Here is a 7,606-nt window from a genome sequence, read left to right as displayed (position 1 = left end):
CTTTTTTCAAAATATCTTCATATCAGTGTTTTGCATTAATTTCTTTGTCAATGATAATATATGGGTAAAATAGGCAAAATAAACTCTTCCATCTCAAAACATTTTTATACATTTTTTTTGTAAAAATAATGTACAAAAGGGGTTACAGTAACATGAGCAAAGTAATAAGTACATTTCCTGTCTAGCTTTGTTACCTCCTCCTTTGTTTTTCCCCCACCATTCCTTCCCTTCCACCTCCACAAGTACACTCCTCACAACCCCAAGCCCCACCCAATGTCCCCAGCCTAAATTGTAAAGTTCGTTTTTCAAAATAATGTCTTGTGCATCTATTGTTATAAAATGGGTCAAACTATTCCTATTTAAGCATGTTGTTTTTTTCCCTTTCCCTCCCCAAATTAGAGAAATGTATATACAAGATGCAGGTGCACCAACATCAAATAAAGTGAAAACGAGGGTTATACTGTTGGGGAGGAACGTATAAAAAACAAAAAAAATTACGTTGTACATTATAAATATGTGAGAAACAACAGCAAGAAAGAAAAAAAAATTGTGTCTCTATCTTGGGGGTCACTTAGCTTAACATCAACTTATTTAGTCATATACACAAAGCTTTTCAACATTTCTGCTTATCCCAGACATATACTAGTTATTGCAAATAAGGGATACCATGGGACCTATGTTTCTTTGGACTTGGCTTACATCAGTTAATATAATTTTTTCCAAGACTTTCCATTTCCTAACAAATTGGGCGATGTCATTCTTTCTGGTGGAGGCATAGAATTAATATATAGACATATATATGTATATATATATATATATATATATATATATATATATATAGTATATGTGTGAGTGTGTGTTTGTACACACATATACACAGAGAACATTTTCCTTTTTTGTTTTTTAGAGCAACTTAGTTTTCCACCTACATCATTTTTTCAAATGTTTTTATTGTGATTACATGGTTACATAAGTTCCCAAATTTCACAATATTGTGGGATAGTGATGCTTAGTTAAAGTCACAAACACATTCTAACTTTGATGGAGCAAATTGTCTATCATAGTCTACAACATTTATGAGTTCTATGAGCTTTGCAATAGAGTTATTTCATATATATATATATATATATATATATATATATACTTCTTTTGTTTTGAAATATGTATATTTTTTGTTTTGTATAGCGTCAGTTATTCCCTCTTTCCCACTTGTTCCCTCCCTCCCTTCAGTGACATGGAGTTGCTTAGTTTATTTTGGTCAATGTCCAGTGCAGCTGATGGATCCCACTATTGTATGTTTTTCCCTGATTCTCTCTAGTCTGGTGTCGTCCTCTGGTTTCCCTTCAGTGTGCACATATGATCAGCAAAATGGGGTTATTTAGTAGTGATTCGACCAGATGAGTGGAAGTTCTTGGTTTCTTAAGTGTTGTTAATTTTTTCATATCACCTTACATTTTGGATTTAACATCCACTTATCATGGAGACCATGTGCCGTTCGTCTCTTTGCTTTTGGCTTACATCGCTCAACATGATTTCCTGTAGCTTGATTGATTTCCTTAATAATGCCATTATTTTTGTCCTTTCTAATGGATGGAAAATATTCCATTGTGTATAGTTACCACAGTTTTTGGATCTACTCATCTCTGGTGGTACATATGGTTTTTTTTCATATCCTGGCTATTGTGAACAGTGCTGCAATAAGCATGGAGGTGCATGTGTCCTTGAATATTAGTACCTGTTGTTCAGAATAGATGCCTAGAAGTGGTATGAATGGGCCATAAAGAAGGTCAATATTTAGCTTTCTGAGGACTCACCAGACTGATTTCCAAAGTGGTTGTGTAAGTTTACATTCTCATACACACACACACACACACACACACACACACACACACACATACACACAGAATGTTTTCTTGATCATTCTTCTACTGAGGGACATCTGAGTTGGTTTCATATCTTAGCTATGGCAAATAATGCTACAATAAACATTGTTGTGGTGGTAGTTTTAGTATGGACTTGTTTCTGATCATTTAGGGGAATGCCCAAAAGTGGGATTGCTGTGTAATAGGGGAGCTCTATGTGGAGTCTTTTGAGGAACCTGCAAACTGCTTTCCAAAGTGGATGAACAAGTTTACACTCCCACCAAGAATGCAGTAGGCTTCCCTTCTGGCCACATCCCTTCCAGCATCTGTTGTTGTAAAAGTATGGAACGATTCACTAATTTGCGTGTCATCCTTTTGCAGGGACCATGTTAATCTTCTCTGTATGTTCCAATTTTAGTGTATGTGCAGCCAAATTGAGCACAGAACATTATTGTATATATAAAGTGTAATTGATTTTCTTAAACTAGACAATTCAACAAAAAGTAAGTTCAAAAGAATTGTGAAATTTTAGAACCATTTATTTCTTACATAAGCACACATTTAAGACTAAAGTCAAGATTGACATGGCAAAAACAAAATAATTCCAGGTATTTGTTGTTCATGAGATGTGTAGGAAGAGGAATTCAATTATTCTACACAAGGCACCTGTCATAGTGATCATTGCAGCAAATGTTAAGGTTTGTTAAAAGTTTTAATGATTTAAATATGTTTATTTTTGGAATTTATTTATATATGATAAAATTAAGACTGTTTGGCAGGTCATAAAATTTTTTGATAAAGTATATAATATTTCTAGTAGCATATACTAGTAAGTATGTACATTTCAGAGTTTATAGAAACTTTACTAATGAGAAGTTGCAAAGACTGTTTAAAGAAGCAGAGTGAAGAGTTCAGATTTAAAGTACACAGTTTCTGTTAAATCTTTAGGGCTCCCTTACGTTATATGTTAATGATGAACAAATAATTATATAAGCCACATATAAATGATGAGATGAACTATAAATAGTAATCTTAGTGGGTAAATTTAAAGGCTACTCATAGCTTTATCCAGTTTTACATGTACAGGAATATGAGAAAATAGTAAAATCTACTATGTACACTTCAAATACTGAAAACCCTGGTAATTGTTTTGTTTTTTATTTTAGTAATGATTAATATTCAATTATTTTTTTCTTCATAGCATTTTTTCCTTGTAATATAATAAAACATTTTGTGAGTCGTCATTAAGAGGTACTTTGAGAATATTATTGGGATGGCCACACCATTTTTCATAGGTGCATGTGAATTTACAAAGAGCAAAACTAAAAACAAAATACTGATTAAAATTTTTATCAAGTAGAGTCTGAATCAGTAGTGTTGATAAATGTCCACACCTAAAATCTTAACCCTAGGCTGAAGTAGTGTTATTACAGAATTGAGGCCACAAAATTGAGAAACTGTGTTTTGTTTTGTTTTTGTTTTTTTTGCTTTGTTTTTGTTGGTTGTGGGGCTTGAACTCTGGGTCTTGGGTACTGTCCCTCAGTTCTTCAGCTCACGGCTAGTGTTACCACTTGAGCCATAGCACCACTTTCATTTTTTCTGCTTATGTCGTGCTAAGGAATGAAATTCAGGACCTCATTCATGCAAGTCAAGCACTCTACCACTGAGCCACCTTCCCAGCACCTGAGAAACTGTGATTTAAAAAATTATGTGAACAATATTTGCTTTCTCCTTTGGGTTATATAATGAAAAATGTAAACATATTTTTATATTTTTGTGAATTGTCATACTTCTAAATTTATACTAACTGCAGCCAATTTATCATTTTCAAAGTCAAGAAATATTTCTGAGAGTTTGCTTCCGTGAAGACTGTTTTTGCATTTATAATTTCTTCTGAGTCATTTTTATTTTTTATCAAAATCACTTTATATTTTATGTTGATGAGTTATCATACATCAACTACCTTCAAATGTATATGTAGAGTCTCAATATAGCAGTATGAATATTCTCATACAACTCGTTTATCTGTTACGCACTTTAAGTATTATGATATTTTTCCCTCTCTTGCACTCTCTCATTTCTGCTCTTTCTCTTTCATGCTCTATGTCTGCTACTTAGATTTTCTGCTGGTCTACTATTATCCGTCAGGATCCACTGGTTTTGTGGGGACATGATAGGGACCATCACTTACCCTTGCGTTCTGTAAGAGTTATAACAGTGACGTGAAATTATTCTTTGCCATTCTAAATGGCAAAACAACAGATCTAGGAATTCCTTTTCACTTTAAGTACTATTATAAATTTTATCTCATATGAATCATTGAGACTGATGAGATACTTTTAGCTTGGGACCTAAAAGTTCTTTTTCTTTACAAGCAACCTTTTACTTTTATTATCAGTAAGTAACAAAAACAAAGCTATCCTATTGGAAAGTAGGCTGAAGTTGTTCACAGGGATGAAAAACAAGGTAATGGGGGAAGTAAGTACAAAGGATATCCCTCATATAGCACAGATCCTTAAGAGCAGTTTATGATGTACACTTTGTGATAAGCACAATGTGCTGGGAACTGTAGATTAAATCACTGAACACCTGATATATATTTATATGCACATATATTTATATTTGTATATTTATTTACATATGCATATATGCGTATATAGGCCCATATATGTACACATGAATGTTACTATACACACAAATACATACATATGTACACACATGTACACATGCACAAATGGAGAAAGACACATAGATATAGCCAACAAAAGTTTCACTAGTTGTTGAATATGCCTTTGATAGAATGCTTGGTAACAAATGTGTTGAAGATATATTTGTCTCTAAGAGTTCTTTTACCACTCCTCTTATCTCTTACAACTGGTAGGTTTAGAGAGATTCGACTTGAAAAAATGCAGTACAAGTGATAGCAAGTCACTCAGAAATCTAAATAAGTATAGGTTATATGGTGTCTCCCTGCTCCCCATGGAATGCTTGCTCTTGTAGACACTCTCAACAGCCAAAGTAGTAGGATTATTAAGAATAAAGTTATAAGGCTTTAAATGGCATCCTTCCTTGGGCTCTTTTCCAACAGCCAGCATCAATTCCTAAGCAGATGAGTGACTCCCCAGAAGACGGGAGCACAGGTCAAAATTTAACTAACCCATATGAAAAGTCTAAAGTGAGAAATGCTGACTGAGGTCGTGCTGATGTCCTGGCCACTAAAATAAGAAAAAAAGGAAGTTTTTTTATGTATTAAAATTTAAGAATAATTTGTAACCTATCAATAAATGTGTAGAACACAATTATATCAACTGACAAAAGATGATGTGCATTTCATTTATGTGATTTTGGACTGTCGGTGAGACTCTTATCTCCAATAAGCCACTAGAAAACCAGAATTGGCACTTTGGCTCAAGTGGTAGAGCACTCACCTTGAGCTGAAGAGTGTAGGACCAGTGCCGAGGCCCAGAGTTCAAGCCCCATGAATGACCAAATAAACAAATAACAACAACAACAACAACAAAACTCTCTGATTCTATGACAGCAAAAATTTTGTGGGTAATGGTTAAGAACAGGTTGCCATTCCAAAAATATATATATATATATCACCCACCAAAAAAGAGGAACAATAGGAAATATATAGCAGGAAACTTATAAATCTTAATGGACGAACAGTCTGTCAGTTTGTTTTAACTTTTTATCAAAAATGAAAGTAATACTTGATAATATTTTATTAAGGCATTTAAATTTCTTTGACCTTGACATTTAACATTCGCTTTAAAAAGAAATTCAACAGGTGACAGTGTTTTCTCCTTACTTTTCCAAAGAAATGATTATTTCATCATTATAGTGTATAGCACAATATAACCAGAAAGCATTTGTTAAGGAAAAAAAAATTCCCATTATTTGTTTTGCTTGTCTGTATTTAAAGCTGCATACCACATCTTACTCACCCTATTGTCTGTTTTCTCATTTGAAACATTTCAGTAAATGTGTCAGCCAGCAAAGTTTTACAAAATAGCCTGCTTTCATTCATTGTGCTTTCCAAAATATATCTCACAAATGCTAACAACAAAACACAACTTGAAACATCTGTGGATTTTTCTATTTATGGTGCAAAGAAATAACTTTCCATAATCCCTAGAATCAGCTCTTCACAGGCATTAAATGGTCTTTCACTTCCATGTTTTAGAACAGCAGCATGTAACAATGGTGTACATGTTAATTTGTTCACCACATCTGGTTTGTTTACAGCAAGGACTGACTTCATGGAAGATGGTAAAAGATGAGTTGAGCAATTATGTAGTTTAAAAAGGCTCTGAGTTGGGGATAAAGAATATCCATTTATGTGATTAATATTTAAATTTAGTTCTATAATGTATACTCCTTCAATTTTCTGGCTAACATGTTCTACACACTAAGTATTTTTAAAAGAAATATTGTACGTTGTTTCCTTGGTGACAACTTAATTGGAAGACTTAAAATTTTCCTATACCATGGCCATCTGAAATGAGATGGATGTACTTAGGTTAGCATAAAGAAATTTTGGGACAGCATTGATGTTTGAATCTTGGATGGGATTTAATTGGGAATTGTGAAAGGCTTTCATAGTATGAGAAGAAAAACAAAAGGCCATACTAATTCTTTTATCTGCCACATTGTTTTATTAGTATATTCAAACACACACATATAAACACACAGATACACATTATGAAGACCCAGTCAGTCAGAAAGAAAAATTTTTAATAGGAATTCCCTAAAATATTTAGTCTGCTGAGATCTGATTAGAATTTACAGAAATATCTATTGGCTTCCACTCATAGACAAGTTATTATCATTGATGAAGATGTTGCCATTTGAATTTAGAATACCCCAGAAAGACCTATGTGTTAAAGAAAAATGACATTCCAATTCCTCCCAGACTGTGGAGCATACCTGAATAGTTCTTCTGTAGATTAAGTTATTCAGAGTGAAACTCATGAGAAAATAGACTCTCATCTTCTTTCTTCTTCTATCTTTTAATCATTCTAGTTAAAAAACATTTCTCTTTGGCATACTTCCCTCCTTGACATTGTCTTGTCACTGGCCCCCAAAGCAATAAAACCAGCTGGACATACACTGAAACATTCAATCTTGTACATCTGAGTAAGCCTCTCTGCTTAATAAGTGGACAATATCACTTATTATGGTATGTTATCAAACTAACCCAAAGTTCTAGTCTTTCTAACAATGTGGAGTATATTAAAATGTGCTTCATTATAAAATATCTAACTCCATGTTGTATAATGTTTTTTTTTTTTCTGGTGATCCTAGCGCTTACAATCAGGGCCTAACTGTAAAACAGTTTGCAATAAATAATCACATTACTTTTATGATTCCATAATTTTACTTGTTTTCCTACAAATTTATAGAATAGTGTAGCTATGGAAATCAATAAATATTGAATTTTGATATCAGATTATCTATCACTGCAAGTGTTGTCAAAATTTATCTACACTGAAATGATTGCCATTGATATCTTTCTCAAGATTCCAAATGTTTATACTTTCAGCTGACCTTTTACAAAACTCATACCCCAAACATAATTTTTAGTTTGTTCATGCAATCATAAATATATGGCACCAAAAGTTAATTAACTTTATTTGCTGTCACTAATGGAGTATACCTAATAGAATTAAGTATATACCCTCAGGGAAATAAGATATTTCCTTCTAAATCCAGACTTGCAGGCAGACAGACAGACACCC

At 33.2% G+C, this 7,606-nt stretch overlaps 1 non-coding gene across 1 annotated transcript; it reads right to left on the bottom strand.

Moving 5' to 3' along the window:
- Positions 1-2,198: 2,198 nt before the first annotated feature.
- On the bottom strand, positions 2,199-2,304 carry LOC122124720. The gene has a single exon (XR_006150627.1). It is a non-coding gene; the product is annotated as a U6 spliceosomal RNA (small nuclear RNA).
- Positions 2,305-7,606: the final 5,302 nt, after the last annotated feature.

The sequence above is a fragment of the Dipodomys spectabilis genome, unplaced genomic scaffold (genome assembly GCF_019054845.1).
Source record: "Dipodomys spectabilis isolate Male_0828 unplaced genomic scaffold, ASM1905484v1 ptg000242l, whole genome shotgun sequence".
Lineage (NCBI taxonomy): Eukaryota > Metazoa > Chordata > Mammalia > Rodentia > Heteromyidae > Dipodomys > Dipodomys spectabilis.
The sequence above is the reverse complement of the archived record's forward strand: the minus strand, read 5'-3'. Positions and strand labels throughout refer to the sequence as shown.